At 30.8% G+C, this 19,689-nt stretch overlaps 1 long non-coding RNA gene across 1 annotated transcript; it reads right to left on the bottom strand.

Annotated features, from left to right (window-relative positions):
- Positions 1-16,503: 16,503 nt before the first annotated feature.
- On the bottom strand, positions 16,504-18,985 carry LOC134693754 (uncharacterized). The gene is made up of 2 exons (XR_010102462.1): positions 18,826-18,985; positions 16,504-16,807 (listed from the first exon to the last, which is right to left on the bottom strand). It is a non-coding gene; the product is annotated as an uncharacterized LOC134693754 (long non-coding RNA).
- Positions 18,986-19,689: the final 704 nt, after the last annotated feature.

Here is a 19,689-nt window from a genome sequence, read left to right as displayed (position 1 = left end):
AAACTCACCTTACTTCAAAATGGACAGAAATGCAAAAATAAACAAAAAATAAAATAGATTGACCTGATTGTAGTTTAGTCTTGCAAACAATGTGTCATTCATATATTATATATATTCTGAACGAAAAAACAATATACAAATGAAAACCATTAGAAGTTTCTGCAAAGATGGACGACCGGGGTTAAGAGCGTGAAGTTTACACCGCCACTTGATATGACGATATAATTGATATGCTAGTAGCCAAAAATTAGTCTCGTAACTACCCGTGTCACCAACGGAGCCTACACGAGTTGGTTCGTTTGTTCTTTTATATACAATGTATGAAAGGTTGTTGTTATCTTTTCACGAGTCATTATATTTTGACATTCATAAATGAACTGGACGTGGATGATAGTTTATACATACCTAAATCAATGAGGACGCCTTACTTTGGTAAGAGTTGTTCTGTCAGTCGACAGAAAATCATAGTGATAATTTTTCATAAACCAAATCTCTCTTGGTATTCATTAACAAAACCAATTCATACATTTATAAAGATATATGCGCAGAAATTCATATTACTAGTTATGTAGAATGTTTACTTTTACTTTTCTACATTGGCTAGATGTATAGGGGAAGGGTTGAGATCTCCTAAACATGTTTAACCCCCCGCATTTTTGCTCCTGTCCCAATTTAGGAGCCTCTGGCCTTTGTTAGTCTTGTATTATTTTAATTTTAGTTTCTTGTGTACAATTTGGAAATTAGTATGGCGGTCATTATCACTGAATTAGTATATATTTGTTAGGGGTCAGCTGAAGGACGCCTCCGGGTGCGGGAATTTCTCGTTACATTGAAGACCTGTTGGTGACCTTCTGCTGTTCTTTTGTCTATGGTCGGGTTGTTGTCTCTTTGACACATTCCCCGTTTCCCTTCTCAATTTTATTTTTATTAATTGTTATCGTGGTAACTTTATTTATAAAGTTAGAGTTACAACTGTACTTAAAGGGCATACGATACAGTTACAGGGGAGGTAATGACGTAGCTAACGTAAAATGTTATTTTTGGAAACGTCAAACTGTGACATATCGGGAAAAGATGCATTTTTCGACTGATTTTTATCATTCAAACTGATTTAGTTTGAAAACGAGTTCATGGACCCCTATTTTTCAAAACAGCAATTTGTTTCTTTTTGCAGGGAGATTATGTGACCCTAATTTTATAAAACTGTAAATAGAGGATTTTTTAAAATTTGATAAACATGCAGCAAAAAATTACATATTTTCCTCAATTCATGAACATTTGATAAATATGAGATATTTCTGATTTAAAAAATGCATAATTTTTTAGGATACTTATACAATACAGAAATTACCGATTATTTATCAAGAGACAATTTGTGTTTATCTTTTATAACAAAAAAGTTATGTCTTTCTTTCGAAAAAGAATTACGGCGACAAATCTGAATTTTGAACAAATATACAAAATTTCGACCTCATTTTACTCAAAAAGTAGCACATGAAGGTATATTTTTTATTACATATTTGATTTAATCAGGTAAAAAATAGCCTATATGCAAATTTTCACGAACTTGTAAATACAGGATCTAAACTGCATCGTATGCCCTTAAATCACGTTCAATGTCTCAATCCATATACGCTCTATATCATAATTTTTCTTTTTTTTGTCTCTCAACTCTATTTATTTAAACAACTGAAGTGAGTGGCTTCTTGAAATTATCAATATTTCATTAAGTTTCAAACCCTTTTGCTTTTTAACTATTTTTATTTCGAAACCATGTCATATTGTTTTGTATGAAAAATTCGCTGCATTTTATAAAAATGCATTGAACTCTAAGTAAAAAATATAATGATCCTTTATTATGGCAGGTTTTTACATACTTTCTATACAATTGCAAGACATGAAATCCTACGATATTGGTCGACAGGCTTCTTCTTATTCTTTGAATATTGAAATGACGACTGAGCCTACTCAGCAGTTCTATTCTTAATTAGTAGCTTTTATTAGTTGGCTCGAATAACACAATTCTTGTATGAAGGAAAATGACCAACAACTATCATTGCTTAGAAAGAAGTATTAATCAATTAGTTAACATCAATAATGGACAGACGTTCGAACTTTGAAACACTAATTGTTCATAAAAGTCTACCCAAGCAGATGGTGAATATAGTTTCAGTTTTAATACAAAAGTATCTTTATTTGGCGCGGACACTTTTTGAAGTCTGTTCTCAACAATTACTTGTACTCTTTTAAGACATGTGTAAAAATATCTGGTATGAGTGCCAATAAGACAACTCTCCATCCAAATCAAAATTTATAAAAGTAACCCACAATACGGTCTTCAACACGGAGCCTTGGTTCACACCAAACAGCAAGCTACAGTCCCATATAATTACTAGTGTAAAACCATTTTAACATGACAATTATCTGTCTAATCTTATACAAAAGACGGGAAACGAGAAAAACGTATCAACCACATCAACAAACGACAACTACTGAACATTAAAGTCCTGACTTAAGGGGTTAGACCTGGTATATAACAGACAACTCTTTCACAAGTGTTTGAAGTCATGTGTGCGTTTTAACATAGTAGTAAATTAAACAGTGATCAAGCATTTATGTTATTTACATTTGTCTGTAAGAATAATGCAAACAGTTCCAGTAAATTGTACATATTTGACATCGCTAAGCATTAGACTAAAGAACATGTTTTTTTAATGACGTGGATGAAAAGGTAAAAATTGAAGATGAAATGCTTATAAAATGCACCAATGAACTGAGTCTGAGGAGTTCTGTAGCAATTATAATGACTAAAGTGACTTACGGCATCATATAGAAAAAAAATCTTAAAAACTTCAGAAATTTTATATAAAATATGGATTGAATAATGCATTGATATGGTTTTAGTGCTAAGTCATTGATACAGAGTTTGTACTTACTGTTTTTTTATGGTTTTTTCAAATATAAAATGTTCTATTTTAGTAGAAGATCTGATCTGAACATCAATCTAAGAACAAGCTGATACTGATAGATAATCTACATTAATACAAAAATAGTACTTAGATAGTGACAGACTGTCAAAACAATGAATTCTGAAAGTCTGCTATTGATGACACGGGCATTTTGTAGTTTGGGGAGAGAAACCAATATACATGTATGGTTGTGATAAAAAATTATGTCAACTCGCCCCAAGGATACTCCTCCCATACTGACTATGAATGTTTTACCTTATAACTTTTATTACAATTATTATTGGGAAAGTACACCAAGTATGTAGAAGGTTGTGTAAGGGGAAATGAATTGTGTCCCAAATTTTCGTGTGCCTAGTTAGCCAACTTGTTTAAAGAATTTCAAAATTTCAAACGGTCAAATTTGCTAAAAGTTTTTAATTTTCAAAATAAATAACCAATAATTGTTCAAACAATTTGTTGTAGGAATTAAACAACTAACTTTTTTTCTGATTATTTTAAAAAAAAAAATCTTACATTTTTTAGCTTGCTAGTCTTTTCACCATATCAATTATTCAGAACAATTTTTTAACATTCAGGCTATTCGTATTACCATGATGTTTCAAATTTACTTTAACTTATGTTTCTTCTATGTATTTTAACAGTCAGAGGTATTTCAAATAATAACATGTGCAAAATTACACTATGATTTTTACCTACTTGCGGTTTCGATGTTTTTTTAGTGTACCCCAAAACGGGTCATATTTAATATACCCTAAACATAAAATGAAACGGTGTATTTCAATAAGACTTTGACAGCTGATGTATGGACCCCTACCTTTTTAATGATGTTAATATAAGACAAATTAAACGAGAAAAAAATGTTACCAAGGGCTTCCTGTAAGGACAGGTGGAAATAATTTTAATGGTACGCATTTAAAAATAATAAAGTTGCAACAAAAATACGAAACGACAATGCTATAATGTTATGTAGGGTTACTTATAATAAAATGTCATAATGAACATTCACAAATTAAATATAAAAGAAACAAAGAAAAGCCGAGAATCAAACAATAAATATAGAAAGATGTGGTTTGAGTGCCAATAAGATAACTCTCCATTCAAGTGACGATTCATAAAAACAAGCCCTTAAATGTCAAGGTACGGCCTTAGTAAGGGAGCTTTTACTCACACCGAACAGCAATGAATTGCCATGATTTCACAGTGAGCAAATAACGATAGTTACAAATGTGAAATAAATTTGGAAGTTTTACTCCTCTGAGGGAGTCATACCTTAATAAGAGTTGCCAAGACATTGCTTTCAAAGCAATTAGGGATGAGGAAAGATATACATTGTTTTCTTGCATCACCGTTGAAAGTGAAATGTAATATATATAGATCAAAAATAAAAATAACTTATAATAAAATGAAAAAACTAAAAAATATTCAACTCGATACAGAAAAACTCTGATAATTAACTCGTGAGAATCAATGTGTTGTTTGCTCACTTGTTGAATGTTTTCTCTATTAGACTTTTTTGATTTTTAATTTTCCTCGGATATTTTTGATACTTTTTAATATTTTGTATAACATTTTAAAAACTTACTGCTCTAAGTTTTGTACTTAAAAAATAAAAATTATTTTTAATACACATTCAATGAAAAAGCATTTATTGGTTGTTTTTTTCCCTGATCGATTCTCATGTAAATATTCTACTTAGCATCCAACTATAATATCTGATATTTGACAAGTAGACGATAACGACATAAAAGGCACTATCTAAATTACAAATCTCGTTAGATTGTTATCAATAAATAAAATTGTTGTTAATTTTTAAATATTCAGGGGCAAATATTAATTGTTATGAATTGTCTATCTGTGTGAATTACTAGAATAGTTTGCTTACCCTTAGTAAAACATGACAAGATTCTAAATTAAAAAGTTTGACGTGATTGTAATAAGTGAATAAAGAACAAATACTGAGGGGCAATAACCATGATGGATTGAAGAAATATCTCAATACAATACCAATAAACAACACAGATCTTACAAGAAATATATTCATACCAGACGAGATAGCGACGTATAGTATTTACGGACCAAACGTAAACTTAAAGAGTCATCAAGTGGAGGTTTGAATTTTCCAAGGTTACCTCAACAATAAATATATTTTAAAAGATTTTGTCATTTTAACAATAATCAGATTAGTAAATGGTGAAACTGTATGCAACACCTGCATGTGGTTTGATAGAGTTGATTACCGAATAGACCAAAGATGCATATTTAGAATCATGAATAAAAGGCTTTACATTGCACATCGGCCATCGAAATAAGAGCTCAAATTTAGAAGTAAAGAAGTTAGCCAATTTTGTTCTGCTAACCTTCTATTTCTGAGGTGGAAGGATTATGTTTCGCTAATAATATCTGTTATTGTACCGAAATAAATTTTATTGGATATTACGTAGTGATATTCGCTGTTTGCTTTGAAGATTACAAAAAATTGTCATAACAGTCTGAAAAATATGTATTTCCACATATGTTATGTCATTGTCATGGTTTCTTTCTTTTTTATTAATATGATTATTCTTAGTTTTCTTTCGTAAAAGTCTTAATGTAATCTGGATTTTTTTCATCATATTCTTTAACTCTAAACTGTTTTCCATAATTAAGATGAACACAAAGGAAACCAAATACTGATTCAAACTCATTATTTGACAACAAACTGATAATGTCATGATAATGACAAAACCCGACGAGAAGACAAACAATGGTACCCAGAACAAAACACAGAACATGTAAGTTAGAGCAACACTTACTTCACCAATAACCGTAGGTGATTACCATTATAAATGACAGAACATCATGTCGAATATATTTAAAATGTCTACATATAAAATTGCCAACGAGACAACTGTCTACAAGGGACCAAAATGACACAGACATTGACAGCTATAGGTAATCGTACAGCCTTCAACAATGAGCAAAGCCCATACCATATAGTCAGCTAGAAAAGGCCCCGATATGACAATATAAAACAATTCAAACGAGAAAACAGACGGCTTCATTTATATAAAAAAAACAAAAAACGAAACGAATATGACTACAGTCGGTCTTCAACACGATACTATCGAACGACTGAACACATGTGTATAGTTGGACAACACTATTGATATCAAGGTTATTTGTTGAATATCTGCATGGCCCCAACACCATTTAAAAATAGTAAACATTGAAATAGTATAGGGTAAGCAAGCATATTTATTTATGTCATCATTATATATCTTTTGTTTGACAAATAAGGGCTCGATTCTGATTTATTGCATTTCATTTAGGCAACAACTATTTAAAAAAATACATTGACCTCACAAACTTCCAAAAAATGTAAGTACACAGCGCCTGCAGGTATCTTTGATTACTAATTCCATATATTTTCTCTTTCAAAAAAAGTAAGCTATTTAATACTGCTGTATCGAAATGTCCTTGAAAATGTTTTATTTTATAATAATGCATTGAATACATATGGTGTTTTAATAATAATTATAAATACGGTGCATGTATGTATAATGTTAGGTTTTTTCGTGAATGTGTGTTCCTCTCGTTCTATTCATAGTGATATCATGTACAACAAAATAAATCACCACGTTTAAAAAGTAAAATCATTAAAACACTCAACTCCGAGGAAAATTCAAAACGAAAAATCCCTTATAAAACTACAAAATCAAAAGCTCAAATATATCATTCAAATGAATAAAAACTGCCATATTCCTGACTTGGTACAGGCATTTTATTATGTAGAAAATGGTGGATAAAACCTGGTTTTAAAGCTAGCTGATCTCTCACTTGTATGACAGTCGCATTTAATTCAAATTCATTGACAACGATGTGTGAATAAATCAAACAGACACAATACATGTAGGTAAAAATGACACAAATTAACGCGTGAAAATTTTTATACAACACCAGAATCATTATTAAAAAAAAATTGTTGTTGGTGATGTTTTTCCAATTCGTCCTGAATTGAATCTCCCTTTAACTGTCCCTACATGATTGTGCTTTCTCAAACTCCATAAACGTATAAACCTGATTTGTAACTTAAACAATTTTTGCTTTTTCCCTGGATTTCTGTAATTTTGTTTAATGTATGGATAGAGAACTTTACAGACAAAACTGATGAAATGAAAGTTGTACAGACGAAAGTTAAGAACCAACACTGAATATGTATAAAATTCATAATTACGCCCGCGGATAGTTTTGTATGATTGGTTATAAGCGAGCTACTCTTGACATAACGTTTAAAAATCAACAACAAAAGAATGTAATAAAATAATGATGAATTATATTTCATAATTACTAACAAATTGTCTTAAATAAATATATTAATAGTCTGACATTAACTTTCAAAGAACCTTTTTCATATTTAAGGAATAACAGTACTGTAGTTGAAGAGTTGCAACCGTCAATTGTAGATTTGACGGTCGCAAATGCAGTTTTACTGGCGACGCGTAGCAGAGACAGTAAAACGGAGATTTGCGACCGTGCACATGCACATGTCCGATTCTAATGCACTACAAAAAGAAAAAAATACGATAAAACTTGAAAAAATGTCTAAATTTGTCAGATAAAAAAAAATCCGCGAATCTCCATAATGATTTTGGCACAAAGACATCATGGCTAAACGTGACGTCATACAAACGAAAACTTACAAGCTGGAGGTTATGACGTTACTTGTACGCTTCAAATTCGGATAAAATTACATTAAAACGGCGAATTCGAGGTAGGTGTTGTTTTATTTTCGATTATATAGTAGTAATCGAACATTTGTTGATTCATCAATTCAAAATGGTGGGTCCCTCCTTAGCTACGCCTGGTCAACTGTGGATTTGACGGCCACTTTTAGCCAATGAAAAAAATTGTTACATCCAAATTGCATTAGAATTTTGATTCAACAGACGCTTCTTTACATAAAAATTCAAAAGATACTACTAAATCAATATTTTTAAATTGATAATATCTTATAAAACCATAAGTTCCAAATGGGGAAGTTGAAATCATCCCTTCGTAATTTTTACGGACGCCATCACGAGTTGGTTGACAGTTATGGAATAACCGTTCATAAATGATATCGGATATGTTTATTACGTCGTAACTGTTATCCCCTTACCTTTCATAAAAGTGACCTACCGAATTACCGGATTTGTTATAACATGAGCAACAACAAGGACGCCACTTGTGGAGAAGGATCTCCTTATCCTTTTAGAGCATCTTAATCATACATTGTTTTTGGTGGAGTTCGTGTTGCTTATTATTTAGTGTTCTGTGTTGTGTCGTGTGTTCTATTGTCTTTCGGTTGTTCTGTTTCCCTTTAGCCATGGCGTTGTCAGGTTTTTTTTATCGATTTGTGAGTTTCACTGTCCCTCTGGTATCTTTTGTCTCTCTTTTATATACTTTTAAGTTCAATTTATATGCTCTTCTGATATAAAAGTAATTCCTTATTTGATTATAATTTCAAGATTATTTTTTATTTTTTTATTTCTATATGCCCTTTGGATAATGACTTGGTCTTGTGATCATGGTCTGTCCCTTATATTTTAATTTAATTTGATTAACAGACGGAGAAGCAAATGCAGATATTAACAAAATACTATATCGCCCTTTTAATAGATAATTCAAAGTGAAAATTCAAGATAGGTTTTTGTCAACGAATATACAAAATTTGATAAATAATAAAAACTAAATAATTGCGTTATAACTCATGCATATGAAATGCGTTTATTATTGTTTCTTTTTTAAACCCAATGTGAAACATTCATCATATTACTACCGGTTCTTTCAGGTTAAAAGTCGTATTAGGGTAATTGCCCTGTGTCTCTTTCACTCTGGTAGATAAATTGTAAAATCTATTTATTATTCCTGTGAACCGAAGAAATCATTATAAACTGTGACGCAAATGTACAGGTAGGTGTATGATATATCACGCTAAGGGAAATAATAATAAGTAATATAACATATTTAAAGTTGTCAAATCAACCACATTGTACTTCCGCAAGAAAAACTTCATCAAAATATGAACTGGAAATTATATAATTGTCAAAGTAAGGGAAATTTGTAGAATATTATAAAAATCCCTGTTATAGTAATTTATAATTCAAGTTATTATTATATCGGCATTGTACGTTAACACTTTATTTATGTTACATTGTATCAGTGTGATAGAACTTAGAACCAAGCGGATGTTGAAGGCTCAGTATCATCAGAAGAAAAATAAATATACTGATCGTATTCACTATTCGGGTGTAAAGCTTTCTACAAATATTAAGTTATCATGAAATAATTTGTTGAAGATGAATATATAAATTTTAACGTGTCAAACAAATAAAAGATAGTTAATACATTATTGATGATAATTATTATGAAGCAAAACAATTACAAATATGTCTATCAACAGTAGATTTATACAGTGATGTACATGTAGATTGTGTAGTACGATAAACTTAAATCTTTCTATTTATCTATCATAATAGGAAACAGTAGTATACCGCTGTTTAAAATTCATCAATCGATTTAGAAAAAAACAAATACGGGTTACAATTAAAAATGTTTAAATTGGGAGTCAACATTGTGTATTTATCTTAATCACTATAAAACATATCAGGAAAATTATGTGTTAAACGTGGTTTTATAGATAACCAATTAAATAAACGTCATACTTATATGGCAGTTGTTTGTAGTCTAGAGAGTATAATAATGTATTGCATGCAGCTTCCTACATATACACAGGTTGCCTCTTTTAACTTAAAAGTTTAAAAAAAACAACGTAAATGCTTCTGTTAAATTGAACAAAACATTCACTCTACATAAGGTTTGCTTTATTTCGCAAAACTGAGATATCACAAACAGTTTGAAACGGATTAGGTTAGTAGGGAAATAATGGAAAACTTTACTCCTTTTATCTACAATTATTTTATAATTAACTTTCTGGATGACAATAATGCGACGATTGTCATGTACTTTCAGTGATTATTGTATTGACATTATTTTGTAAATGGTCGTATTTATTCTATAATTAAGGGCATTTTAAAATTACAATATCTGGTCGGAAAATTCCCGAACCGCGTGTGCTGTATTCTTAAAATTACAATCTGGCAATTACAATTACAATTACCGGCACACCCTGCCTCAAAGAGGGGCGAACAATTTCAGAGAGACAATCAAACTCACAGATCGCAAAAAAATTAAAACACCATTGATAAAAAGAAAAAGACAACCAGACAAACGTCAGCACACAAGACAAAACATAGAAAACCAAAGACTAAGCACCACGAACTCCCTTAAAAACTAAGGATGTTCTCAAGTGCTCCTAATGGGTAAACAGGTCCTGCTCCACATGTTGCACCCTAATTACTAGTATGACAGAAACATACTAGTGGGATATTCTACGTGTGTTCATATAAACGTTGTAAATTACTCATTTTTACAGACATCTGTTTCACATGATGATAGCAAAAATTAACTGTTAATATTATATCTTATATACATATATGGAGTTATGTTCTTTCAAAAATTCCACCCAGACGATAGTATGTTTCAATGAAATATGTGTCAAGTCATAACAGAATGGTTTATATGAGGTCATTATTTTCCTTGATAAAAATGCAAACTATAATTTACTTCAAAATTTAATTCGGTTAATAGTTGTTGTTGCAATTTGGAAATCTATTTTTGAAAGTGCCATTTTTTAAAGTTTTGACAACAAAACGTTTTTGACACGCATTTTATCTTTAGAAACAAATAGTGTAATGGTGTGACAATTTATCGCTTATACAAAGGGAAACTGCATCAATGCAAGACGAATTTTAATGTTAAACTGTTCACAGCACTTTTAAAACAAGACAGGTTCGTGTAGATTGTAAAAAGTCATATTGATTCACATTGAATAGGAAATCATGCTGTGACCTACATGTATTTATATTCGTTTACATGTACCACGATTTCGTGCTCTCTCAGTGTCAGTTAATAACTTTTACATCTATATATATAATAGTGTATACTTTTAACTCTATCAAGTTACCAACTGATAAATTTTTTTTATATCCTATTGGTTAATAGGCACCTACCTCACAATGGGGTTGGGGGAGTAAAGAAGTAAGTCCTAATTCTCAAGAAAAAAAATTGGCATTCAATTAAAAATTACTCTGAATACTAAACATTGTAATCATTTTATGTCCATGTCATTACAAGTAGAAATTAAAACATTTAAACTAAATTGATACAATAAATGACTTGTACTTTTCATACACCGTTATCAGTAGTAAAAATGTAACTGTGTCTAGTTAAATATAGGTACAGTAATATTTGTATTGCATTTGGATAATGAAACGGTATAGAAGTCAGGTATCGCATATTTTACGGAGTTTTTGTCTTGTCGGAAAACACACCTGGAGGGGTCAGGAGGGTCAACACTGTCAGGGATGGTCGGTCTTTCGTTTTATCAATCCTAATCTAAAAATATGCATCATCGTTGAAACAGAATTAAGAAACTTAATTTGGTTATCAATACCAATGCTACGTCCAATTTTTAAGCCCTAACGTTTCAACCCACGTTTTCTACCTTCATCATCAATATGTTGTTGTCTCTGCAGATAAAGCCCCAAACAACATCGTTTTGTTTGAAAATCTCATAAAATAAACTGATAAATGAATTAGGTATTGGCAATTCACTTGGAACTCAACATATACCTCACGACACAGAGAAAATTCTGACTAATCAAAAGTTTGTTACATGTCCCTTTTGAATTTCAATCAAAGAGGAAGAAGTGGGTCTTCCATCACTATATATTGGATACTTAAATTACATAAGTGACCTATACAATAACGGTATATTGCTGGGTCGTACAAGTGATCTATGAAACCTCTTTCTAAATTATCAACATTTATGTTATTAACAGTCAAAGCCGGGATTCAAAGTTATTGTGAAACTGCCTATTCTTGAGGTGTTCTGAGTCAGATGTGCATATCCAGAAATCAACGCCACTTTGCTTATTTGAATATTATACTAAAGAAATCGGATACGGGTCACGGAAATTACTAAAAATGATAGGGAATTTTGAAAAAAAATGCCTTTTTTAATTTTAATGTAAGTGATAGACAGGTTGCCGGGGCAGAAAATGAATATACACAACAATATGCACCATTTAAACGAAACATTATGACTGTTGTTTCAAAAATACAGGTTCCTGAGCTATTTTAAATATCGAAGCGAGAGGCCTTTAACATTGCAGTGTAAAATACAGGCTAAAATGGCTGAAACGTCAAATTTGCCAAACTTCGTGTTGAAAATTGGCTTACAAAGTCATTACAAAATTATGTTGCCGGGGTGGATTTTGAAACTTTAATTTCCAAAGAATAAGCCAGTCCAAACCTTGTATGTGTAGTCGTTGAACTCTAGGTTCCCACGTAAAATTAAAATGTCACTATTTCAAGAAGAATAAACTCACGAAAACACGAAAAAATCACTAAATTCACGTTCATTGTTTTGATTTTGACCGCCTGACAACTTTACGGAAATATCAAAGTGATTGTAAATAAGGACTCTGTGACGGGCAACTTATAATATCCGTGTTTTAAAGATTTTAATGATATCAAGCCTATCAAGCCAGTCCAGTTCAAACTACTATCACGTGGTACAATTCTCATTTACATATTATGAATATTAATTAGCAAAACCACTACTCATTTCTGGCTATGGGATAATAAAAAATTGCAAAGATCTTTTACAGTACATACAAGTTAAGACTCTTTTATCTTGCAATAGTATCAAAACATTTAAATTTTCTATATTCTACACCAATTTTCCCCATTCCAAACTAAAAAACCAACTGATATAATTGGTATTGCTTGATTTCATAAAAAAAGAAATAGGCACAGGTCTCTTGTTTTAGAGAGGGATACATTACTTTGTAAACAGCAATCACATTGAAACAAAAACTCTGAAACTGACAGTATGAAGATAGTTGATTTCTTGATTGACAACATACAACGTATTGTTTCGTTTAGAGGATGTTTTTTTTTCAACAAACAATAGGTATTCCCATGGACCCAAACATCTTCCAATTGATACGATATTATCGAGCTTGTATTTCCTATCATGATCTCCTTAAGGTAACACTATACCGAATGGCATATCTCCCGATTTCCAAAAGTTTTGGCACACGTGCTCTTATAAAAATGCTTTTCGATGACTTACTCCAATAAAAAAAAGATAAATATCTTAATCAACAGTTTATCGGCTTCTTAAGATGCTAGTATATTTGCTAATTTCACTAAAAACAACTTCCGGTAACAATAGGAATAACAACTAGTTTTGAGAAGTACAGAAAAGGATGTTAATATCTAACAACAAGTAAAACAACAAATAATCAGTACATCGAATTAGACGTGTTTATGTATAGAATAAACAGGTTGGAGATTAAATACGTAAGGCATCTATATGGTTACCAAATAGTATCATTTTATCATTGACGGCCACAATTACTGGAATGTATTTTTTATTGATAGAATAAATTTAGTGTTCTTAGTTACTGGTCATTTCAAAACAGGTGTATAATTTGATTAATATATGTTGTCATATCATTGTCCTTGACTGTTACCTTCACATTTGCATCTGCATTTATTAAACGTATTCTAAATATACACTTGAGCTTTTGTTTTTTTTAAACCGTAATACAAGATACCTCCAAAGAAGATTGTTAACTTAACAATTTCTATATAGATATATATATATATATATATAACTATTACGTGGCAAGGCAGATGTATGTCGTGTACAAATTGCGATTGTGTACAGGTTATAACATGTAAAAATATTTTGTACATGCTATAATTTGTACAATACAAAAATAAAAGTTATAACATGTACACAAGTACCTCGTACATGCTATTACAATTACAAAATATTGCTTAAAAATGTTTTAACTTGCACAAAATTTTAAATTGAAAATACTTTTCTTATTGCAACACAATTTTGAATTATTTTTTTATTATCCATTAATGTTAATTTGTTTTGTCCTTTTTGAAAGAGTTCCTTCACTGAATAATTCAAACTTGGTGACTATGTGGAACGCATCTATCACATCGAACTAGAGATAAATGATACTACAGATACAGTTAAGTCGGCTTCATATCTTGACTTTCATCTAAAGATAGCCATTGAGGGTCGGTTGAAAACAAAACTTTACGACAGAAGAGATGATTTCAGCTTTCCAATTGTGAACTTTCATTTCTAAGTGGCAACATTCCAGCAGCACCTGCATACGGGGTATATATCTCCCAATTGAAACGATATTTCCGCTCTTGTATTTCCTATTATAATTTTCTTGATAGATAGTTGCTGATCACAACGAAGATATCAAACCAAGAGTTCCAAATGGTGAATATCCTTTCGTAAATTTTACAGACGCTATTACGAGTTGGTTGACCGTTATGGAATAACCGTTTCACAAATGACATTCAAAGAGGGACGAAAGATACCAAAGGGACAGTCAAACTCATAAATCTAAAACAAACTGACAACGCCATGGCTAAAAATGAAAAAGACAAACAGATAAACAATAGTACACATGAAACAAAATAGAAAACTAAAGAATAAACAACACGAACCCCACCAAAAACTAGGGGTGATTTCAGGTGCTCCGGAAGGGTAAACAGATCCTGCTCCACATGTGGCACCCGTCGTGTTGCTTATCTGATAACAAATCATAACTCACATGGTTGTTGAGGAAGTTTTAGCATGACATCAACTGGTAATATACTTCCTTGTAAAATGGGGCTTTTTGGTAGTGATATTCCTCATCTCAATACAAGTGAGTGACAATTTGTCTGAAATTTCAAATATTGAAATCAAGCGTGCATAGATGAGGGCCCTTTCCGGTCAATAGGTATAAACTGAAAGTTTGACAAAAAAAACACAAAAACTAGATTCACTGTTCTCTTCAAAAGGGGAAAACGTTATAATTATAATTCCTTCCATTGATAGGAGCCCTGTCGGCAAGAGAAAAATAAATTGTGTAGTGTTGAATGTGAATGAGCATGGCGGCTATAAAATTAGAACTAAAGTTGGACAATAAAGGACTACTTGAGTAGAAACCGGATTCTTATATTTACAAATGCAACTTTAAATTTGTCTATTATTAATAAGTCCCATCGACTAATATGAGTTTGAGAGGAATAGAGCATAAGATATCATTGAGTGGAGGGCAAGGTTTTTTGCATTGTCAATGTCAATTTTTGAATTGTACAAATCATAATAGGTGCAAAATCACAACTTATACACGACATATTTATATACAACAATTTTTATATTACTGGATGAACATTTTTGTCATTATTAGAATAGATAAAGATTTTCAAAATTCATAAATCGATTAAGAGAAAGCAAATCCGGGCTACAAACTAACCCTGAGGAACACATTAACTCTCAGCATCAAATATAAGAGAAAGACTAATGAACAACATTTACATTGAAGTGCGATAAAAACCTAGAATCGAACTATAAGTTAACAACAGGCATATTTCTGTCTTGATATAGGACTTTTTAAGAAGAAATACAATGGTGTGTTGAACCTAGTTTAATGCATGGCTAGCCAAACTTCCCACTTTTTAACAAATATCGCTTATCTAACATCTCCACGTTAGTTGGCGATATATTTCGTCCAATACGTCTTTTAGATATTAGAAACGCCCTTCATAACCGAAACTTCTTCTGTATTGGTCGATTTTACAAAATACGAACATGTGCTGTACGTGTTTCTGTTTTATATTTTGAATATGTTTCTAACTTGATAAATTTATGTTGTCACATCACTGTCCTTGATAGTGACATTCACACTTGCATTTGTTAAAACATATTCTAAATGACAGTTATACTTTATTTTTATGACGATAATGCACTATATCTCAAAGGAAGACGTTGATTTATAAAATATAAACCATTTCTTTATAAATATTGTATGCAACTAGTATGTTGTAATAAAAATGTATATATTAATAGTTTAATAGTTTATACATGTATATATAATTGCAATCGAATTTCAGATCATTATATACATGGAAAGGTCGATGTTTTTCACAAAACTGAGCCATTTTTTTATTATTGGTAACGCCCACAATTACCGGAACTTCTTTTGAATTGATTGATAACACAACATGTGTACGTGTGTAGTATACGTGTGTTCGTAGTCACTTTGAAACAGGTGTTTAATTTGGTTAATCTATGTTGTCATCGCATTGCCCTTGACTGTTACCTTCACATTTACATTTGTTTAAACGTATTCTCAGTTGACATTTTTACTGTATGTTTTTGGCTGATGATGAAATATAACAAAAAGAAGACGTAAAATAAAGAAAATACCAAACTTCGAGAAAAATTCTACACGGAAAGTCCCTTAGCAAATGAAAAAGTCAAAAGCTCAAAACATCAAACCAATGGATAACATGTATCTTATTCCTGACTTGTAAGGCATTTAAAGACTATGAATTAAAAAAAATACAAACTAGTTCTACATAATTATATATATTCAAAATTGTGAATATAAACAGTTTATATGTAGAGGCATGCGAATTTCATATTTTAAGTAATATACACATCCATAAACAATTGTACATGTAAATAAAACGTTCTACAATTTCGTTTATTTCATATATTGAAGCAGCATCGACAATTGATTAAGGAGCCAGTGTATTTATACAAAACTTTGGGCACTTTTTGTTCCCTTTGCCACAAGCTGAACATAGAGAGTCACTGATCATACTAAACAATTCTGTATAACTGTTAAAATCTGTTCCATTTGGATTAGTTGAATTGTTGCCTGAAAACAAATAATAGAGTATCATCAATATGTGGATTGATTTTCTCTTTAAATGAAAATGCTACAAGTTTGGCATACATGTCATGTTGTTTATGTCGCGCAATCTTATACATGTTTTTTATGTGTGAAATGCATGTGTAAATCGTTGTCTGTTTCACGTATTGTAGCTATGGTGAGACCATCGTTTGTTTTTAACGTTTCAGTTTCAACTTTTACATAAACAGTTGAAACCTATCTTAAATGGTATATTGCCTATACATCAATACATTGCACTTAAAGAGCGTAACAAATATTTTGTTTTATTTTTTTGTTTTTTATAGATTTGCGTTTAACCAGAAAAGAACGAATAACATAGAAGTAAGTCCTTACATGAAATTTATTCTATAAGAAAATGCGTAATAAATATTCGAAAAAAATAAGAAAAATTTGTAGATAACATGTATTTACTAAGAAAAATTTTGTAAAAAAAAATCTAGTTGACTTAAAATACTTGTCATTCCTTGCTGATATATTTTATAGTATAAAGGGTCTCCAAACTTATCATTGATTTTGATTTATAAGGTTCATTTTCTATAGAGCATGCAAAATCGACCAATGGTAATCGCCATGTCATGACTGCATTGTGCCAACACAAATATTACTTCTCGATGTGTTAAGTTATTTCAGATACATCTGAAGGATTTATATAGCAAAAGCGAAGTCTTTTCGTCCTTTATAAATTCTTTATCAATAAAACAAAAAAGTTCGTGGCAAAAAAAATATCTCGTTTAAGAAAAAAGTTCTATGAAAAGGCAATGAAAAGATATGAAATGGTGTACAGTCCTCAAACATAAACCGCCGTACTTTCTACACCAATGAGCAAAACCATTACCACATAAAGTTAAAACAACTACTGTCTTAATTCTAGTTAAGTTATAATCTTCTTATAATTTAAGTTTATGTTCTGTCTTTTTAAATCCCGAAACGAATTATTAATGTAACTTGAAGTTTCACAACTTATTCAAAAGCATGGTCAGTGCATGATACCGCATGACACGCAAAAGTTGATAAATTATTCAAAAAAAGCGCTGAATTGATAATACTTATCATTTCATGTAAACAAATATCCTTGAACTTTATCAAATATATTTTCGTCTTTTTTCTTGATTTCAATTGGTTGTTTTTGTATGAGTCTTTTTAGTTAACTTAAAGAATATTTTTATAGCAAAGTATCGGATCTGATTGATAAGATTTTCCAGAAAAGAGAAAAGAGGGGGTTGGGGGTTGGTTAAGCAGTTTGATTGTGTTATAAATTATAACACATTTTTTCGAACAAATAGACTTAGACATACATCATTTTGACAAACACTAGTTTTTATCATTTTAAAAAATTGCAATATATTCTAAACAAAAGAATGTGGCTGTTAAAACGTTAAGCTTATTTGTATAGAGTTATCTCCTTGTATTGTAATCTACAACCTAAAAAGCTTTTAGCATAACTATTATGTTGAACGATAATAGCAATATTTATGAAAAATACAAGATCTACTCGTAGTTGAACACAGTACAATCAAGAGAACAGATATGCCAGCCTTGCTTTTTTTGAATAAATGTTATGTATTTTGATACAATGTACGACTGTGACTTGTGACTATATTTATGTTCCACAACAGAGAGTTACTAGTCTTTATTTTATCGTTTTGCAAAAAAATATAATCAAATTAACTTCTGACTAGCATGAAAATAATCAATTAAAATATTGAAATAAAAAAAAAAAAAAAAAACTTTTCAAGTTTTTTTCCATAATCTTCCATTTTGTTTATCATCTATTTTATTTCGATCTCAAATGCTGTGTCTTGTAAAGAAGAATTATGCGCTGGCTGACAGAACTATAAGCCTTGTGTCTTTAAAAAATATTTTCTGATTTAATTATAAATATCAAAAGAAGGAATCCTTTGTGTGCATTAATTTTAAGCAAATGCTTTTATCTCTTTCAATTTTGGGTGATATTTACATTCTAATAAAATATTTAAACGTACCTAACTCGAGAATACTTTCACCGAAGCCACACAACGTTATCACAATTGATGCAAAAAATACATATCTATTCATTTTCTGATTTGACAAAGTAACACAAAATCCGTGTGGTTTATAATGTCATGATAACGGTTTGATGTGTTTAACTGACAGGAACATTGATTTACAGATGACCTTTATCACATATGGACATGAATTACAGTATATATAAATTATTGTTTAATTATTTCCCCTTTTCCTTGTTTTGCAAATACGTATATACATTATAACAGATAACATGGTGTTTTTTTTCTTCATAAAACCAATTAATAATGACATTTTATATATATATATAGACGACTTTTGACATTAATTCTAAAATAAAATTCTTTACGTAAATATCACACGTTGACGGCCTTCGTCTGAACAGGACACAGAGTGGTTCCTCCCCTTTTTATCACATTAATAAAAAAATTGTCTTTTCCCAAGGAGATGATTGGTGAATTCTTTAAGATAATCGTTAATAAAAAAAAAAAGGTTTTCGAAATGATATCTTGATTGATTGTTGATTGCGTAACGTCCAGTGGCAAATATTTCAGGTATATTTAAAATATATACAACAGACAGGTTTTGTAAAAGCAGGGCATACGAAATGGAAATGAAGGCAATTTGGACTGTCATTGAAATATTAGAATATATTGAAAAGAGATACACATTTTACCGCACGATCGGCGATCATTGTACCCCTAAAAGAGATTTTGCAAAGTTTTTTTAATTGCAGAGATCTTGGCACTCTTTCTACACGAGGCATTGATTTAATGTTCCTCTTCAGAGTACATGAAAGAGTACTTGCACATATAAATCACACAAAATGCCGCCATGTCTTT

This window comes from Mytilus trossulus, chromosome 12 (assembly GCF_036588685.1).
Source record: "Mytilus trossulus isolate FHL-02 chromosome 12, PNRI_Mtr1.1.1.hap1, whole genome shotgun sequence".
NCBI classification, from domain to species: Eukaryota; Metazoa; Mollusca; class Bivalvia; order Mytilida; family Mytilidae; genus Mytilus; species Mytilus trossulus.
The sequence above is the reverse complement of the archived record's forward strand: the minus strand, read 5'-3'. Positions and strand labels throughout refer to the sequence as shown.